This window comes from Lactuca virosa, chromosome 9 (assembly GCF_052849685.1).
Source record: "Lactuca virosa cultivar CGN04683 chromosome 9, Lactuca_virosa_CGN04683_v6, whole genome shotgun sequence".
In the NCBI taxonomy this organism is placed as follows: domain Eukaryota; kingdom Viridiplantae; phylum Streptophyta; class Magnoliopsida; order Asterales; family Asteraceae; genus Lactuca; species Lactuca virosa.
This window is the reverse complement of record NC_136434.1, coordinates 230,519,233-230,540,634: the sequence shown is the minus strand read 5'-3', so window position 1 is coordinate 230,540,634 and position 21,402 is coordinate 230,519,233. Positions and strand designations below refer to the sequence as shown.

Below are 21,402 nucleotides of genomic sequence, written 5' to 3'. Positions count from 1 at the left end.
GTTTTATAATTGAATTTTATATATGAGTCGGAACCAAAATCGCTCGAAAACCCGAGTTACTTCGAAAATAAACAAAAATCGGCCTGACTGGTGTTCACGGCCGTGAACCCGATCACGGTCGTAAACTTGTTCACGGTTGGTGGACCCCACCACCGACCATACACCCAATCTATAAATATTTGCTCCTACCCCTCATTTACACTTTTCTGGCCAAAAACTCCCCCATTCTCTCTCTAACCTCTCAACTGCAAACACAAAAATACCCTCTTTTCTTTTGAAAATCATCAAGAATCACCTTTGGGTGTTGCTGTGGAGCATCTAAAACGCGTTTCTCATCGAATCTAGTATTGTTGTTCTTGAGTTCACGGCCGCAAACCCTTCAAATCTTCCAATCTTCAAAGGCCGAAATCAGTTCACGGCCGTGAACCCTTCAAACCTTCATATTTTCTTCAAGAACATTGATCACGGCCGTAAACCATTCAAGGGATGTTCACGGCCGAGAACAGTTCACGGCCGCAAACCCTCCCAAGTCGTGAACTTGCCTGAAAACCCGCTTTTTCCGATTCAATCGAGTCCCGGTAACATTCCTATACCAAAAGCAAGTGTTTTTCCAACACTATAATTAATTGTTTCGCTAATAAAATGCATATATGTATTTAATTGTTATTAGGATCCCGTTAAGTGCCGTGTAACTCAACCCGAGGGTCTTCATTCCTAGTTTCGTTGTCCGACACTTTCACGCAACTAACAGTGAGTTCATACCCCTACGATTTTATTATTTTAATGTTTTTAGGGGGGGGGGATACAAGCTAAATAAAAATAGTTTTTATGAACTCTATACACAGAATTTTATAAGGACTAAAATTTATGCAATGGATACAACCAAAAAGGCTTCACATTTTATAAAATATTTAGATATTTAATCCCTTTTGTAACATGCTGAGCATAAGGGAAGTTTTCAGTTCACAACTATAATTGCATAGTTTTGAGAACAATACATGAACCGAGTACTTAATACACATGCAAACTATAATAGGTATAGTTTGGGATTTCAATACACAGTTTTATCATTTCAGAATTATACATTAACTATCATATAAACTATGACAGATATAGTTTATGGTATACATTACTACTTTCTGAATACAAGAGTACCATACTAAATAATTATTTAAGTATAATTATTACTAATCTGTAAAGCATATATACGATTTCAAGTAGAGAGAACGATACTAAACAACACGTAAACTAGTTAATACAGGATTGTGAGACACTACTTCAATTTATACCCTTCGGAGTATTGAACTAAATCCTAACATAGTATAACCAGAGTCTCCTGGATGGAGAGCGTGAGATTTGTGAATAGATCTATTCGGGACTGACAATCCCACACCTGAACTGCTAGCTACAGTTAGGGAGGCATGCCTAAGGTGACAAATGTCATATATCCGACACTTGAAGAACGTCGTAAAGGTCACTAGGTCATATCAAGCATGGTTATGCGAACTCACAATAGTATAAACTAACCATTTGTTTACGAAAATTCATTTCTTCAATTAGTCTTATTTTCATTAATAGAACTATCATACATTACAACTGGAGAATTCCAAGGAATTTGAATAAATGGTTTTGCTTTAAGTAAAAAAACTACTATACATACTAGTGGTAGCCAGGGTTTTTCATATAGAACACTCTATACAATATTTTCATATAGAACTCATCATATAATACATATGGTAGTAACTAAACATAAAAACTAACATTTTTCATATACTACAACAAGATACAGAAATAACCATTCATCGTTAATTCTATAATTCTTTAGTTTATACATCTGGGTTATGTATGAAGAATATCCGATAGACTGTGGAATGTGTGGTTTTCACCTCATTTCCTGTTCCTTGTTTGGTTGTGGGCTTAAGGCAAATTCACATAATCAACTGTCTGTTCGATATTAGTTCATACATAACTAGTATGAACTAAGTAGTCATAGAAGGAACTGGTATTATCACGCTTTCATTAAAGAAAATATTGGATTTTCTTGCAAACATACAAACATTTTCATAGATTTATCAACAGGTTTTCATTACAAAAACATGCTTATGAACTCACCAGCTTAATGTTGATACTCTTTTCAAAACCGCTTGTATTCTCAGGAAATCAGTAGACAGGTACTCCCACAGCTTTTGAGAAGACGGAGCGTATAGAGTCACGTCTTTTATATTTTTGCTATACTTTTGATGTATATAAATATGAATCAAACTGATTTAAATACCTTTTATATATTCAATGTAATGGTTGTGTTTACTTTGATGGCTATAATACAATTGTTGTGATACTATACATGACGTCCATCACCCCTGAACGTTTCCGCCGTTTCGTTTGGGGGTGTGACAGTTGATTTCATGGAGTACTTTGATTTCTTATGGAGGTTTGAAAGATGATAATGGAATATTGATATTTCAACCACTTTTGAAAATTGAATGCTTGTATGATCTTTCCTGTTGGATATAGTGTCTAAGTCCATAACTATATTTGGTATGTACTTGACCCGACCCGGCATGGTCCATTTGGGTTGCACTTCACCCGAAAAATTTATGGATAATCGTTTGAGAATAGTATAAGTTATGATTTATTAATATATTATAAGTCCTAATATATTAATATAAAATCATATTATTTAATTAGTATTGATCTATAATTAATTTAGAATTAATTTAGAGATCAAAAGTATGACTAATTAAATATGGGCTCTTGTATTTATATAGTGTGGGCTAATGCTTATTTGGAATGGGCTAGGCTTGCATGGAAAGTCCATGGATACTCCATGGAGCTTTAACCCATGGATCTCATGGAAATGAAAAGACATGGGTATTAGGGTTTACATGGATGTAACCCTAATCCACCACACTATATAAAGGAGGCTTTGGTTCTTGAAATAACACTAGTTGATGTGTGTAAACTAAGAGGGCCGATTTCAAGAAGTTTGTGACTATTCTCTCAAGTTTCCAAGTTTGTGGTGATTTGTGACTTCCATTTGAGGCATCCACATTATTGGTGCTAGGCTCTCAAACTCCAAGCAATCAACTACAACTACAAGGTAAGTAATTCTACTAGCTTTATTTGATTCAAGTACCCCATGACATGCTAGTTAGGATAAGAACCTTGGAAAAATAATTATTTGCATGTATCTTAGTCAAACATAGATCCAAGGTTTCTAGGGTTGCATGTACACCATAGGAGTGTTAGAATGCTCAAAACCCATCAGTGGTATCAGAGCCTGGTTTGTTTATTTGATACTTGATGCAAAAAAAAAAAAAAAAAAAAAACTTGAAAATCGAAGTTTTGTTCAAAAGCTCGTATCAAAATTTCAAGTTTTGTATATGTACTTACGATTCTTGAAATTTTTGATATGAACATTCATAAACATATGAGTATAGAAGATCATAGAAATTATGTGCTAATAATTGATTAGATTAATTCTTGATCTTTATGTGTTTTAATGGAGTCCATAACTAGTTCTTAAGTTATGGATAACCAAAAGTCACATTTATAAATAACCATTAAAAGAACACATAGGTTACAAAAATGAAGACTCTTCATTTTTAATAACCATTAACTCATAAGTTATGAGAAATGAAAAGTTTTGAAAGTTTACAAAACTTGCCCTCAAATTTTGGAACATGTAAAGTCATATTAAAAACTTTAGTTCCAACCCCTAGAATTTTAAAAGTTAAAATTCAACCCTTATACTTTATAATATTATAAGTTTAATAATATTTATATATGTATAAGATCAAGTCGTCTTACCGCTAGTACGCCTCATTCACGAAGCCGGTCTATAAGGGGGGTATAAGGTTGTTGCCTATAAAATGGCAACTTAATGGGTGTCCACTCTCACCCACCGCTTCCTTGATCGGTGGAGGGTCGTTAGCCGAACGGGTAGGATAAGGACTTATAAATTCTCTTTAAAAGTATAATGATAATACTAAAGTAACTAAACTTTATTGAATTCCCAATCTTAGTTATTTTAGGAAAATGTGAATAAGGTGCTAATCCATGAAATTACACTTTACACTTTGTTTAAGTCGTTAGTGGAGCATGTGTGGTTAACCGGCACACTAACTTGAACTTAACAAGGTAGGTAAAGGGTGACTTAATGTTTATCATAGTATCGATGGAGCGTGTGTGGTTAACCGGCACATCGATTGAGGGGTAATACATTAAGGGTACCAAGTAATTTGCATGGTTACTTCACACCTTGTTTTGTGATCCTCGGCATCCCAGTCACAAAACTTGAAGGGCACACTCGAGATTGAAACATGCCATTGAAGAAAGTTCAATGAATCTCAAAGAATCTAGGAGTTTCTAAACCAATTAAAACCTAATTAAATATTTCGTTTTTCATGGTGGAAATTGGTGAATCGTCATTCACCTACCTTCAAATATCTTATAGCTTAGATTACGGCATCCCTCTTCTAAGTTATAAAATATTGTGTTGGGTCCTAGCCTTAATATTACATTTGGGTGTTTTGTTAAGGACTATGTCTATATCTAATCTAATCTATTCCCTCTTCTTTTCAGATGTCTTCCAATAACAATGCTTTTGGCAAACCCTACTAGCTCCTTCTCTCTCATGAATCTTTGTGGGAAAGTCATCTTTGATGGGTCCAACTTTACAGATTGGATCAGAAACATCAGGATGGTCACTCGGTATACAAAGAATATGTTCTCGACAAGGAGCTGAAGGTACCCGAGCCAACTGCTACTCCTGAAGAGCTTGCTGAATATGAGGTACATGAAAGAGATGCTACAAAAGTGGCATGCATCATGATGACCACCATGACAGCCGAGCTCCAAAAGTCCTATGAGGACTATTATCCTTTTGAGATGCACCAGGACTTGATGGACCGCTACCATCAAAGTGCTCGTCAAGAGCGATATGAAATAATCTCCTCCATGATAACAACCCGAATGAAGGATGGTGAACCCATCACGGGCCACATGCAGAAAATGCAAAGGTATGTGGACCGTTTACTGAAGCTGAATGTGAACTTCCCTGAGGAGTTAGCAATAGACATCATTTTACACTCCTTGCCATCGTGTTATGATCAATTCCGCATGACATATCACATGAACAAGGAAGAAGTCACCCTCAGCAAACTTCAAGGACTCTTGAAGACCGCCGAAAGTGGTCTAAAGGGTAAGTCGGTTGTTACTACTCCTAATCCTACTCCAACTGCGGCCAATGTCTTGGCAATCGGGCATGGCAAAGGTAAGAAGAGAAAGAACCCTTCTAAGGGTACCAAGGGTAAGACCCTTGAAGGCTCCTCTTCAAGCAAAACCAAGAAAGGTTTTGTCACTCCTTCTGCTAACCCTAATGAGGCTGAATGCTTCTATTGCCATGAAAAGTCGCACTGGAAGCGAAACTGCCCAAAGTACCAGCAAGGTTTGAAGGATGAGAAAGTAAAACCCAACCATGCAGGTATATATACTATATTGTCTAATAACTCACCTCATTCTAAGTCTTGGGTCCTTGATACAGGTTGTGGTATTCACATATGTTGTGATTTGCAGGGACTAAAAAGAAGTGAGAATGTGGAGCAGGGAAAGATAAACTTGATCATGGGAAACAGGAAAGCTTCACATGTCACCAAGATAGGAGTTTATTCCTTAGTGCTAAATAGTGGGTTTACATTAGATTTGAATAAATGTTATTATTCGCCAGATTTGGCAAAAAATGTTATTTCCTTTCATGCATTGTATAAACAAGGTTTTGCCTTTTATTTTGATAATAATAATGGTAGTATTGATGCTTTCTTTAATAATGTTCTTTATTTTAAAGCATTACCTTGTGATGGCGTGTATGAAACTGTATCTGTTGTAGATAATCTAGGAAATAATGTATTGTGTATTAACTCTTCCACTAGCTTAGATAAAGCATCCTTATGGCATTGTCGTCTTGGACATGTAAGCAAGAAACGCATAGGCCAACTCCAAAAGGATGGAGTCTTGGAGTCATTTGACCTAAAGTCAGATGATAGTTGTGAATCTTGTTTGCTTGGTAAAATGACAAAGTCACCTTTTACTGGCACTTGTGCTAGGGGTGAAGGTTTGTTGGACCTCATACACACGGATGTGTGTGGATCCTTCAGAACCGCCACAAGAGATGCTAATCGGTTCTATGTGACTTTTACTGATGATTTTAGTAGATATGGATATGTCTACCTAATCAAGCATAAGTCAGAAACCTTTGAGAAATTCAAAGAGTTTAAGCAAGAAGTGGAGAATCAGTTGGGCAGGAACATTAAGATGCTTCGATCCGATCGTGGTGGTGAGTATCTTAGTACTGAGTTCCTTGACCATCTTAAGGAATGTGGGATTGTCTCACAATTGACACCTCCTAGGACACCACAGTTGAATGGTGTAGCTGAGAGGCGCAATCGGACCTTGTTGGACATGGTTCGTTCCATGATGAGTCGAGCTTCGCTACCAATCTCATTTTGGGGGTATGCCTTAGAGACTGCCGCCCATATCCTTAATCTAGTCCCTACAAAGAAGGTTGCCAAAACACCTCACGAGGTGTGGACTGGAAAAGTTCCCAATCTAGACCACATCAAGATTTGGGGTTGCGAGGCTTTCGTGAGACGCGAGACTCACGATAAGCTCGAACCCCGAAGCGAAAGGTGTATTTTCATCGGCTACCCACAGAAATCCTTTGGTTACATCTTCTACAGACCCAGTGATAATGTGGTCTTTGTAGCAAGAAGAGGATTCTTTCGAGAGAGAGAATTCATGAGCCAAGGAGACAGTGGGAGGCAAATTGACCTTGAGGAAATTCAAGAGTCAAGTGGTGAAGGAACCTCAAACCCTAGCCCTCAACCTGAGGAGGAAACTCCTGTTGAGCCGACTGAAGAATCTATACCTCTGAGGCGTTCCACCAGAGTTAGGAATGCACCTGAGCATTATTATGGTTTTCATATTACTGCAGAAGGTGAGACACTTATCAGTGATAACACACTGGTAAATCTGGATGAGCCTAACAGCTACACGGAAGTCATGGCAGGCCCTGAGGCTGCTAAATGGAAAGAGGCTATGGATAGCGAGATACAGTCCATGTATGACAATCAAGTTTGGAACTTGATTGACAATGTACCCGATCGTAAGATAGTTGGGTGCAAATGGATCTTCAAGAAGAAGACCGTCATGGATGGTAATGTACACACTTATAAGGCACGACTGGTTGCAAAGGGTTATTCTCAAACTCCGGGAGTTGATTATGATGAGACCTTTTCACCAGTGGCCAAGATTAAGTCTATTAGGGTTCTGTTAGCCATTGCTGCATTTCATGATTATGAAATGTGGCAAATGGATGTCAAAACCGCTTTCCTTAATGGAAAGTTGGCTGAAGATGTTTACATGGTTCAGCCAGAGGGTTTTTTCAGTACAGAGTACCCCAGTAGAGTGTGTAAGCTCGAGAAATCCATTTATGGATTAAAACAGGCACCTCGTAGATGGAATCTTTGCTTTGATGAGAAAGTCAAAGAATTTGGCTTTTCAAGGAGTGAAGATGAATCTTGTGTCTATATCAAGGCTAGTGGGAGTATAGTCAGCTTTTTGGTACTGTATGTGGATGACATACTACTCATAGGAAATGACATCCCAACCCTGCAGGAAGTAAAGTCCTGGCTTGGGAAGTGTTTCGCTATGAAGGACCTTGGAGAAGCTGCCTATATCCTAGGGGTAAGGATTTTGAGAAACAGGAGTAAAAGACTAATTGGACTTAGTCAAAGCACCTATGTGGACAAAGTGTTGAAAAGGTTCAACATGCATAACTCCAAGAAAGGAGAGTTACCCATCCAGAGTAACGCCAGATTGAGTAAGACACAAAGCCCTAGACTGAGGCTGAGATAGCAGAAATGAGTCGAATACCTTATGCTTTAGCTGTAGGATCGATCATGTATGCTATGACGTGTACTCGACCTGATGTAGCCTTTGCTTTGAGCATGGTTAGCAGGTATCAGGGGAACCCTAGCAAGGCACACTGGACTAAGGACTGGGTCCTTACCCTCGGTGGCAGTGAGGACTTGAGAGTTGTAGGGTACAATGATGCTAGCTTTCAGACTGACAGGGATAATTTCCGCTCTCAGTCGGGCTGGGTATTTACTCTAAACGGAGGGGCAATTACTTGGAAAAGTTCCAAGCAGGAGACAGTGGCTGATTCCACTTGTGAATCAGAGTATATAGCAGCAAGCGAGGCAGCAAAGGAGGCTATATGGCTAAAGAACTTCATCGGAGACCTTGGAGTTGTACCAGCTATAAAGGAGCCAATGGAGATTTTCTGTGACAACAATAGTGCGGTTACCTTAGCCAAGGAACCAAGAGATCATGGGAGATCCAGACACATTGACAAAAAATATCACTTCATCAGACATCGAATAGAAGAAGGAATCCTCGTGGCAAAGAGGGTATCATCGGATGAGAACCCAGCAGATCCCCTCATGAAGGGACTGACTCGGGCTAAGCATCTCCAGCATGGTCAGAGCATAGGGCTGAAGGATGATATTAGTTTTAGTAGTTAGATAATCTTGAAATTTGTAAAATGTAATTGACATTTGATGATAAATAAAAGCTGTTATTTATGAGTAAAGTGTTGCTATCTCTTGTCAATCGTTTACTATTATTTCTTTTTGCATGTTTTGACTTCCAGAATAATTATGTTATGGTTTATATCATATTATTCAAACTCTCCACAATCGGTCATATGTTGGAAGTAGATATGAATCAAGACTGTCATGGGTTGACTTGTAGAGGTCTAAGATGTTAGACAAAGCGGGGCTACAACACTCATGAGTGCTCATAAGTTCTGAGTATTGGATTCAACCCACGCTCACTTGTATCACTTCATGGAATTTATCTCGAGTGATCGTGAGACGGTAATATCATATAAGTCTTCAAACCTAGAGATATGATTTGTTGCCTATGAGTTGGTTATGCATTGATTGCACGAAAACGCATTGGTAACTCGATGTTATAAACCGTGCTTTTGTGTGTAATTCAACAAGTAGTAGAGCAAACATATGAGTCGAAGTTTATCTGTTCCTTCTAGGATTAGAAGCGATATCTGGTCCCCTCGATGATTTTGTTTTGACCTATGTACCGAGCCCGGTCAGAACTAAATTGATGTGTTCAGTTAAGTTCTATGTCAAACAAATCGGAAATCGGGAAACAAATGCTGGACAATAAGCAAGACCATGTTCCATGTATTTGTCCGGCTGATATCTAGAACAGAGGATTATATGATCACTTATCTAAAATGGCGCTTCATAGTTCAACAGAGTTTAAAGAGCTACGATTGCTGATCGGTTCCTGAAGTCATACTTGCAACTATAGTTATTAGACTTATCCAAGTGGGAGACTGTTGGATATAGTGTCTAAGTCCATAACTATATTTGGTATGTACTTGACCCGACCCGACATGGTCCATTTGGGTTGCACTTCACCCGAAAAATTTATGGATAATCGTTTGAGAATAGTATAAGTTATGATTTATTAATATATTATAAGTCCTAATATATTAATATAAAATCATATTATTTAATTAGTATTGATCTATAATTAATTTAGAATTAATTTAGAGATCAAAAGTATGACTAATTAAATATGGGCTCTTGTATTTATATAGTGTGTGCTAATGCTTATTTGGAATGGGCTAGGCTTGCATGGAAAGTCCATGGATACTCCATGGAGCTTTAACCCATGGATCTCATGGAAATGAAAAGACATGGGTATTAGGGTTTACATGGATGTAACCCTAATCCACCACACTATATAAAGAAGGCTTTGGTTCTTGAAATAACACTAGTTGATGTGTGTAAACTAAGAGGGCCGATTTCAAGAAGTTTATGACTATTCTCTCAAGTTTCCAAGTTTGTGGTGATTTGTGACTTCCATTTGAGGCATCCACATTATTGGTGCTAGGCTCTCAAACTCCAAGCAATCAACTACAACTACAAGGTAAGTAATTCTACTAGCTTTATTTGATTCAAGTACCCCATGCCATGCTAGTTAGGATAAGAACCTTGGAAAAATAATTATTTGCATGTATCTTAGTCAAACATAGATCCAAGGTTTCTAGGGTTGCATGTACACCATAGGAGTGTTAGAATGCTCAAAACCCATCACTTTCCATGATCATGTTAGTTTGTAGCGAAAATCAAGAGGAAGAAGAAGAAAGAGATTTGTTTAATAATAGATACATTTCTCTTATTGAAAACCTAAGTGATCTTCATGCTCTTAATTTTTCTAAAGATGTTCTTGATGTTGTAGTTCATGATAAGAAGATTCAAGTTGATTCTCATGAAGATGAAAAAGTTTTTTGCTTGATTTGGAGTTCAAACTGATGATATATTGTGTTCTTGTGATTCGTTTGAAGGAATGATTCCTTATGGAAAGCCGGTAATCCAAGAAATTCACAAGTATCAAACTCCAAAAGATTTGATTCAAACTTGCAAAGTTGAAGTTGTCAAGAATGAAGGTGTTCTTGAAATCAAATCTTCAAGATGCAAGAAGATGAGAAAGAAAAAGAAGAAGAAGATTAAACACAAAAACAAGCGGGTTTACTCACAAAAATCATCAAGTGTTGTTGTGAAGAAAATTTGGGCTCCAAAGAAAAAATCTCCAAAGGTTGCATTGAATTTGAAGTCAAAACCCAAAAGTGTTGGTGGTTCTTATGAAGATGTTCTTGGATCGTTGAAGAGCACGAAGAACATGAAGAACGAGTTGTACATCACGCATAGTGGGTGGTAAAATGTTCAAATTGGAGATTTTATCGTTCCAACAAAAGAACCAAGATCTTCTAAATTTGATTCGTACATTGCAAATGGAACTCGATTCGTCAAAAAGGTATCTCAAATTCTCAAATGGATTCCAAAACGTCCATTAATTCGATTCGTACTTTACGTTTTTCAATTTTTGATCGATTTGACTAATTGGATCAAATCTGTTTTTACCCCATTGATTGATCCATTTTTTTAGATCAACCATCAAAATCAAAATCATTTCTAAAATTCAATTACTGTTAATCTAATCAAAATCAAGCCCAAACATACAATCGGTTACTATTCATCTGATTTGATTCAATTCGAAAGCCCAAGTTGTGATTCTTTACTGTTCGTATGTTCGATTATTTGAGCCCAATCTGCGATCTGTTTACTATTCGTTTTCATACACATTTGACTGAGCCCAATATTATTTCAATCTTAAATCATATTTGGTGAGCCCAAAGATTTATCAAAATCTGATCGATGCTTATTACTATCTGTTTGCATCGTTTTTGTTGTCATATGTTGCTTCATGAGTTGTACCTTCGGAAGATCATATCTCGTGTTATTGATCACGAGTGTCATTGAGTACTAGTTTTTGTTTCAATGAATTTTAAAATCGATTATAATTTCTTTTTAATCAGCTCTTGTGAATCGATTCAGTATACTGTGTTCAATCACAGAAATCGATGATGATCAAGTCAAAGTTGAAAAATCATCAAATTGATCACTTTGATTTTGATGAAACTGATCAATAAATGTTGAAGAACAAGTTGACTATTCTCTGTTCGATCTAAAAATTGATGATAGATTCATGGATTTGTGTTTGTCGACTGACGAATTTGAAACGTCAACCTAAAAAGTCAAAATCGTTTTTGTGTGTTAGTTCAATGTGCGACTGATTTGGTTTGGAGTCGAGAATCAAAAGTTGATTGATATTACTTGATGTTGGTTTGAAATTATGTTGATATTGATTTTAGATTCGATGGTTAAATGCTTGAACTCGGGTTCGATGGTCGACGATTGATGACCAACAGTTGAAGAAATTTGATTTGGATTCGATGGTTAAATTTTTTCTATTTTTGGTTTTTTGTAATTTGAAGTATTATTATTGCAGATATGAAATATTCTAGCTTATGGTGAATCTGTACACAGAGAGGTTTATTCAATGGCTAAGACTACTGAGTGATCGTGCTAATGAGATTACAAATATTAAAATCTTAAAGGTATTGTAACGCCCGGTTCTTGGTATGTATTTCAATAAAGAATTATTCATTTTTGCAAAGGGACTCGACGAGTTGGAGGCCTTAACACCCCCATTGTGGCCTCCCTCATCGCCTCCCATAGTCCAACAAACCCTAATTCATGATTTTGAGCTTTGTGAGTGTGTGTGAGTGAAAAAGGAGTGATTCCTTGGTGTTTTCTTGAAGTAGTGAAAGCTAGAAGTGCTTGGTTGAAGGGAGGAGCTTTGGATCCAGAAGAAGAACTTCATTTCTAGTTCATTTGAGGTATAAAGTCTATACATTGTCTATTTGTTTACTAGATCTCTTCATGGGGTAGTTTAGGGTCATATGGAGCATATTATGGAACCATTCATGGATGCAAGCATGTTTTGGGGTAATAACTTCAGATCCAGAGACTTTGAGGGACTCTATGGCATAAAGGTGCCAACTTTATGGCCATGGGAGCCCCATGCATCATATGAACCACTTTTTAGGGCTTTTGAGCTAAATAACCCATGCATGAACGTAAAGTTTGTAACTTTACTTGTTATATCGACCCGAGGAGGCCAGATCTATGTTTTGGATGCATTAAGCCCGACTGGAAACGACTGGATAGATTGGACTTTGGGGGACTCGACGAGTCGTTCATACGACTCGAAGAGTTGGGTCGTGGTCTCCCAACCTTTTCTGTTACTGAGCAAACTCGTTGAGTCTAGAAGATGACTCAACGAGTTGGATGTGTTTATGGACTTGAAGATCAAAGAACTCGACGAGTTCAAGGATGAACTCGGCGAGTTGAGAGAAAATGTCCCGACTGATATGAGGAGGAACTCGACGAGTTCAAGGATGAACTCGGTGAGTTGAGAGCAAAATGACCCAACTGATATGAAGAAGAACTCGATGAGTTCAAGTATGAACTTGACGAGTTGTGAGTGAAATGCCCCGACTTGTATAAAGGGGAACTCGACGAGTTCATGGAAGAAATCAACGAGTAGGATCGAGACTCGAGAGTTCTATGGACCCGGGGAACTCGACGAGTTGATGGACCAACTCGGCGAGTTGAGTCAACCAGAATGTTGACTTGGACCAGAATGTTGACTTTGACCAGAGTGTTGACCTTTGCCTTGACCATTGACCAGAGTTGACCCTTAATGGGGTTATGAGTTTGAAAGAGTAATTAAAAGAGATGTTATGTATAGGAGTTTGAGGAGAGTTGGTTCCAGAGCCGAGGACATTCAGCTACTGCACGACATTGAGGTGAGTTACGTTCCAGTAGAAGTGGGTCTAAGGCACCAAGGCCGGCCCACTAGTAAGAGTTATAGTAGAGATGATTGTCTTTGTGATAATTGTCTGGTATGTCACTATCTGTCATGTTTTATGTGCTAGTATGCTATGATGTTATGTGATATATGGTAGGAGGGGTAGGATAGATACCAATACTGGTCGATAGGGCCGAAGGGGTATGCCAGCACCCAGAAAAGCTAGGCAGTATATGATTACATGTTTATGCATTAGGATGCTATGTGGTAGAGTAGGGGGTGAAATAGTCCCCGGTACCGGTCGAAAGGACCAAAGGGGTAGGCCAGCACCCTGATATGCTAGGCAAGGTACCGGTCGAAAGGACCGAAGGGCTATGCTAGGCTAGGTACCGGTCGATAGGACCGAAGGGGTAGGCCAGCACCCTGATATGCTAGGCAGTTACCGGTTGAAAGAGACCGAAGGGGTAGTCCAGTACCCATATATGTTAGGCATTATGTATGTTTTATGGTATGTGGTATGATGGGGGAACTCACTAAGCTTTGTGCTTACAGTTTTCAGTTTTTGTTTCAGGTCCTTCTTCTTCAAAGAGAAAGGAGCCGACACGGTAGCAGCGCATCCACACATAATTTTCCGCATATGAGATTCTTGGGATTTGTACTCTGACATTATTACTATTTTATGATACGGTTTTGAGACATGCGATCTATGGTTTTATGAAATGAAATAACTTGATGATGTTTTCTATATATTGTTTTATGAATCGTTATATCAAAAATGAAATTTTTGGTCGAGAATTTTGGGATGCTACAGGTTATTCTTGAAGATCAAAAATATTCCAGCTTTAGGTTTCCAAATATTTAAATATTCATATTTTTTTTACTAAAAAATATGTAATTTGATGGGTGGTTGAGTATCAAGATAACTTATTTGCACTTGGAGTTGATGAGACACTAGCTCAAATTTGTTAAGAGAGTGTTGAAATGGATCCACTTATGGATATGTTGAGAGAATGCAAGCAACAACAAGGGTAAAGTTGGAAACTTTAAATCTTATTATTATCATTCTTTTTACTTGATATTCTTCAAACTTTTTTTGTTTATAAAAATGGTATTTGAGTATTCTTGAAGGTAATAAAGTACAACTACCAAAATCAACAGATAAGGGAATACTTTATACGCCAGATGTTGTTGATTTATTTAGAATTCTTGGAGAACAAGTGCAAATTGTTTGCAAAAATAATACATAAATTATGTTATACATAATTTCTTTGTTAGGGATGAGTAAAGGAACCGATCCAGCTGGAACCGGCCCGAACCGGAACCGGCCTAGGAAACGAACTTTGGTGGAAAATAGGAACCGAACCGGACCGCCAGTTCTACCGGTTCATACCGTGTCTTCAATGTTGGAACCGGTCCTTGAGAAATAGCAACATACGGTTTCGGTTTTTGCCGGTTCTACTGGTTCCGGTTCCGGTTCCTACCGGTTACTGGTTCCAAAAATCCACAATAATATTGTCCCGGTCCCGGCCCGGCCCGACCGGTTCCATCGAGTTCCAATTTCAGTACCGGTTCTGGTCGGTTCCCCAGTCCATATGTTCATCCCTACTCTTTGTCCATCATTCAGGTACAAAAGTAAAAAATAAAAAACAAACATTTTAGAAGTAAAATTTAATATTTTATATGTTATCTGATTTGTTGAGAACTGAATTTTAGGTGATGATGACAGATTAACAACTTGAGATGCTATGATCTTGATATGGAGCTAGCTTCTAGCACTATTGAAGCCCTATCAAAAAATTATACAAAGTGGGTTATTCTTCATTTCAGCTCCTTTTTATATAAAGATAAAAATTACAAAATCATTAATTTACTTTGTATTTGAAAAATAAAGGTTATTTGAAGGGTATTCATTAACTGTTATTTGGAAAAAAAAAATAACAACCCCTTCTTGTTTACATTGTTCACTAGAAATAAACTCAAAGAATTTTATATTATTTATGTAACTAATTGTTATAATTTCATACTTTTACATCGAATTATTCATATTTAAAATTTAAATCTTTTGCAATAGATTAATCTTAAGGACATATTTAAGAGGTTTCTGGAGGTTACAAAGGTATGTTGTGCTTTAATCATATGTAGCCATGTGCAAAAGTCTTGTATGTTGACTTTCTTTGACCGATTCAGGAAGCTATACGTCAAATAGTGAATGTCATATTTGATGATCCAGGAGTACACGAACTACTAGTCAAACATTATCATAAAGGTAAATACTTTTTTCCTTTTTTCTTTTTTTAGGAGGACCAATTACCAAAATACCAAAATACCCCTCCTCTAATCATATCTAAAACTTGTCTACAAAATGGAGTGAAAGACATGTTATTGAATAACTAATCGCTACATTTGATGATTATTTTATTGATGTAAAAATGTAAGTTTTCAATTCCAACATTTTTTAAATTACTTCGCACAAAATTTCTTACCTTTTTATATAATATTAAACAAAAATTGTGAGGTATATTGAAGAAAGGTCATTTAGACGATTTCTTGAGTCTTGCTTTGAACAAACAATCATTATTTATGTCGACCATATGCTATCTCAGGTGATGTAGTAATGGAAGCTGCTAAAAAAAAAAATGAAAGAAACCATGGAAGTTGCTAAAAAATGTCAAGAAAGCTTTGCTTATTTAAAGATTAGATACATAAGGCTTGTTTATTATCTTATGCACTTCCTAGGTTGCAAAGAAGAATTAAGGAAATGGTTTCTTTTTATGGTACATTTATTGTATGAAATAGATTTTTTTTATGAAACACAAAGTAGATTAGATGAATGAATGTTGGTATATTTATTGTATGAAATAGATCTTTTTGATAAATAATGTATTTTATGTTGTGTTATGAGACATTAAATGTCATTTAATTTGAAAATTAGTATATATATATATATATATATATATATATATATATATATATATATATATATATATATATATATATATATATATATATATATATATATATATATATATATATATATATATATATAATCTTTAAAACATTTAAAATTATGACACACAATGTGTGTCATAAGGTTACGACATGCAAATGCATGTTGTCTTCCTTTAGCATTGCATGTCATCTATGTGTGTCGTAAATGCGCGTCGTAAGGTTACAACATGAAAATGTGTGTCGTCTTCCTTTATGACTGGACCTTCCTTGACACACATTTGTGTGTCGTCTGTGGGTTTTATGACACCCAATGTGTGTCATTAAATGGTATTTTTGTAGTAGTGATATTTTAAAGTACAATACATAAGAAAAAACGAAACAAGAATGTTGTTGAATTTGGTTAAATTATGCAGGATGAAGATTTTAAAGTATAATACCTACTGATGATTATGGGGGAGATGATCCCGATGGTAGTCACAGTAGAGGCGAAAAGGAGGCAAGTAATCAGGTTTTGGATCTTACTTTGATTTTTCCTCCCTATTATATCAATTAATGTACTTTGAAAGTAATTGAATTTTGGTTTTATTTTCAGAAAACTGTGAAGAAGGAAACGAAAAAAAAAAGAATCTACTACTTCTAAACCATCTTCAAGTAAGAAGAGACCCAAAGCCAATAAAGACGATGGATCAAAGAAGAAAAAACCAAAGAAGAAAAAAAAGACCCAAATGCACCCAAGAGAGCAATGGCTGGTTTCATGTTCTTCTCATACATGGAAAGAAAGGTCCTTTCATTAGATTATATGAATTTACCATAACACCCATTATGTTACTCACTCACTCACTCACTCATCCATGTATAATTTCAGAATGTCATGAAGGACAACCTTGGTATCACTTTTGTAGAGATGGGAAGGGTTCTTGGCGAATGATGGAACAAATTAATAGGTATTTTTAATAATATTTAGTTCATTTTTTTATTTATATTCTTATGATGTATATTTTGTTTTTGGTATGTCTAAGCACCATATTTCATTTGTTTCAATCAGGTTTTGTTTTTTTATTTTTGGTAATAATATCAACTTTTTTCATGACTTTTGTTATTTTGTAACGGGACCAAATAACTTGGATAGCTTGAGAAAGTTAGCAGAGCAATTTTAGAAGCAGGTGTCAAGTAGCGCTGAAGCTGTTGCTGCCACATTAACATAGGTGGAAACCTTTGAACCGTTCAAAAGTTGTTCATATGATCTTATGTTTATTTCTTTTGTTGTGATGATTTTGCTTTTGTTAAATTTGATTTTTTTTTTAATATTTAGGTTTCATCAGTCCTAATTGGTGGACATAATTTTGTTATTCAAGAGAAGCATTCCACAAACTCCCGAGGTATTTTACGTAATCTTGTTTCCCACATATCAGTTTTATGGGGGGGGGGGGGGGGGGGGGGGTTAGTGGTTTATTTTATTATTATTTATGAATAGAATCATATGAATAAAGAAGTGGTATTAGTCAACCTTCAACTGTATTTTTTTTCTTTTTTCAGAGAAACCGAGGAGTAGAGAAAATGAGTTAGGTGGTCATATGGAGGAAGCAGCTACCAGATGTTTGGGTAGGGTGACTCTTGAGGATCAGTTGATTTTGCATAAAAAGTACAAAACGCCAAAAAAATCGGTTATTGTGGAATCAGGTGAAATCCCAAAGACCGAGTACATAGTCGCTCAACCAACAATATGTCACCTATAAAGCAGAGAACCATTGTTGATTTAGGTAAAAAAATCTTTTCTTTTTGTTTTTATAGTTAGTGTAATGCCAATGGCAAATTGAGAATGGAAAAGTGCAAAGCTTTAATTAGGACGACTATTTAAAGAAAAATGAGCTTAAATGAAGAAAAATGAAATACAATGAATGCTTTGAATGTAAAGATTTTTTAAGTAAAATGTTCTGAAAGGGAAAAAATTTTAAAATACAAGAAAATAGAAAATTTCAATACTTTAACCAAATAGATTTTTAAAAAGAAATTTGTGTATGATCATAAAACCGAAAGTACATAGATATAATTGGTTGATTTTTTAAAGTCAAATGCCCAGATAAGGAAAAAAAACTAAATAGTTTTTAAAGTAATGTATTGATAAGAAAAAATTTTAAAAACACAAAATTGCAACAAAAAAGTATAATGGTTTAATTATGATGATGTTTCATAGAGAAATGTGCTGAAAATAATAAAACTAACCATAAAGCTGGTAGATTTTCTAGAGTAAACACATTGATATAAAAAACTAATTGAGATTTTGTAAAGTATAATTTTTAATAAGATTCTTTTTTTGAAAAATACAAAGTTGTAACCGGAAGAAAATGAAACATGCAATGGTTTAATTAGGTTGCCATTTTAAAGACAAAAATGCTTACAAATATGTAGCCGAAAGAAAAAAGAAAAGTACGATGCTTTAATTTAGTAGTTTTTTAAACTGGGTTGAATTTTTGAGAGAAATGTGCTTGTAAAAAATATTAAAAGTATAATGCTATAATTGATAGATTTTTCAAAGTAAAATGTCTAGATAAAAATTGTAAAGAATTTTAAAATACAATATCTTGATTACAAACAATTTTGAAAAATGCAAAGTTGAAACGGAAAAAAAAGCAAAACAAAACTAAAAGTGCAATGCTTTAAGTGTGTTGATTTTCCGAAGCAGAACTTGAAAGTTCAATGATTCAAGTAGGTTGACTTTTCAAGAAGAATAGTCCTATAATAAGAAAATTGAAAATACAATGCTATATACAATAGATTTTTTACATTAAATGCCTAGAAATGAAAAAAAAATTTAAGAATTTTTTAAAGTAAAACATCTTGATAATAAAAAATTTGAGAAAATAGAAAGTTGTAAAAGAAAAAAAGCAGAAAAATAAAACGCTATAATTGGATTAAGTTTTCAAAAATAAATATCGTGTTATGGTAAAAAAAACTAAAAGTATAATACTATAACTAGTAGACTTTTTAAAGTAAATTTTTTTAATAAGAATAAAGTATAAAGTTTTTTTTTAAAGTAACTTGTCTTGATAAGAAATTTTTTGAAAAATACAAATTAATAATATAAAGAAAATGCAAAAAGTGTATTGCTTTAATTGAGTACTTTTTAAAAGTGCAACTTAGTTGATTTATCATAGCGAAATGTGCTTATATGCTTATAAAAAGAAAGCTGAAAGTACAATGCTAGAAAATTGAAAGTACAATGCTATAATTGACAGATTTTTCAAAGTAAAATGTCTAGATAAAAAATGTAATTATCTTTTAAAATAAAATATCTTGATAACTTTTCACCCAATTATACATTTATACTTTTAACTTTTTATTATTGAAACATTACATTTCAAAAAACGAAAGTTGGATGTTATATTAAAGAAATCAACAAAAGTATATTGATATTTTTCGCATTTAGTTTTATATTTCATTTTATTTTCATGAATCCAGGATAACGAATGCGGTCGGGGAGATTTTGAAACGATATGGCGATGACGCTAATGATGAACCTGAGGTGATTAATATAAAGGCTCTTCAATGTTTCGATAATAAATATGTAAATTTAAGTTACCTTGCTATAAATAGTTGTATGGTACAATCCCGATTCAGTTGAATTTGGATTCATGAATATATATATATATATATATATATATATATATATATATATATATATATATATATATATATATATATATATATATATATTTATATATTGTAAGGGTCGAAATGTTGTAATAGTCGAAGTTTGTATTTAGGGTCTTCGAATATTTTTATAATGTATTTTATTAGGGCATAATATTCGAAGCTTCATGTTTAGTCCTTAGTATATTTTTTGTACGCTTTTCTCTTCTATAAATAGGAGTGGTTACTAGTGTCTTAGAAACGAAGTCTTTACAGAATATTCATTGTACTCTGTAAAATTTGCAAAAGCGTAATAGAGCCAAACAGATCATATTTACATCGGTGTTCAAATCTTTTGATTTTACTTTGAATTTACTCTCTAATTCGTTCAATACTTGATTCATTGTCTCATCAATTGGTATCAGAGCAGGAATCATATCTCTGATCTGATTTTCACTTTGTTCAAAAGGTTTTTGAGTCAACTTTTTGATTCAAAAGTTTCCGCACTTTTTGAAAGTGAAAAATTATTTAGATCTAAGTATGTGATGCGATTCTGCACTTAATTCATTGAATCGAGTGTTCTAAGAGTGATTGTGATTTGAATCATACAGTTTGTTGTCAAATTCTCAAAGTTTCTTCAAAAATTCTCAAGGATCTATTCCGTACAACAATGGCGTCATTCAATCTGAATTCCATGACTTCATTTTCTCATCTTCTAGGATCATCCACCAAAATTCCTATGCTCATTCCTGAGTATTACGATCAGTGGGCTGATCGTATGCAGGATTATCTCAATGGATTGGATGAAGAACTGTGGAATTGCATTTCTGGCAATCTCAATCCACCATCAAATGTTCAACCAATTGGTTCTTCTTCTGGAAACTCTGAAGTTGAAAATCAATCTGATCGTCTGAAAAAGCTGGAGAAAAGGTGTATAAGAGAGCTAAGAGGAGCTTTACCTCCAGTTGTTTACAACTACGTGAGGAGTTGTACAACTACAAAGGAAATCTGGAACAATCTCAAGGAAAAATTTCAGGGAAGTGAGAAGACGAAAGTTAATTCTGTGAAGCAATGTTTAGTGGAGCTGAAGGACTTCAGACAGAAAGATGGTGAAACAATTGAAGTTTATTACGATCGTCTTAATGAATTGATATATCGATGCAATCGATATGGTATTACTAGATCAGCCATGGAATTCAATCTGATATTTGTTATGGGACTTCGAAAGGAATGGCGTAGTGTGAGCATGATGGTGAAGAATCAACAGAGCTTTGATACGTCAACATTGAATGACTTGTACAACCAACTTAAGACTCATGAAAGCGAAGTGAACGAAATAGCTGAAGAATCGAAGGCTATGTTGGGAGGTCCACTAGCTTTGGTTTCGAAGATCTCTGAAAAAGATGCTGAGAAAGATGTTTCGGATGAAGATGAAGGGTTCATAATGAACTCAGATGATGAGGCAGTTGCCTTTTATTCAAACAATCGTGTGAAAAAGTTCTTCAAAAAGCCTTTCAA

At 35.2% G+C, this 21,402-nt stretch overlaps 1 pseudogene; it reads left to right on the top strand.

The window, feature by feature from the left end:
* The window catches only part of LOC145140387 (exocyst complex component SEC6-like), a 40,798-nt pseudogene extending 22,727 nt beyond the window's left edge, over positions 1 to 18,071 (top strand).
* Positions 18,072 to 21,402: the final 3,331 nt, after the last annotated feature.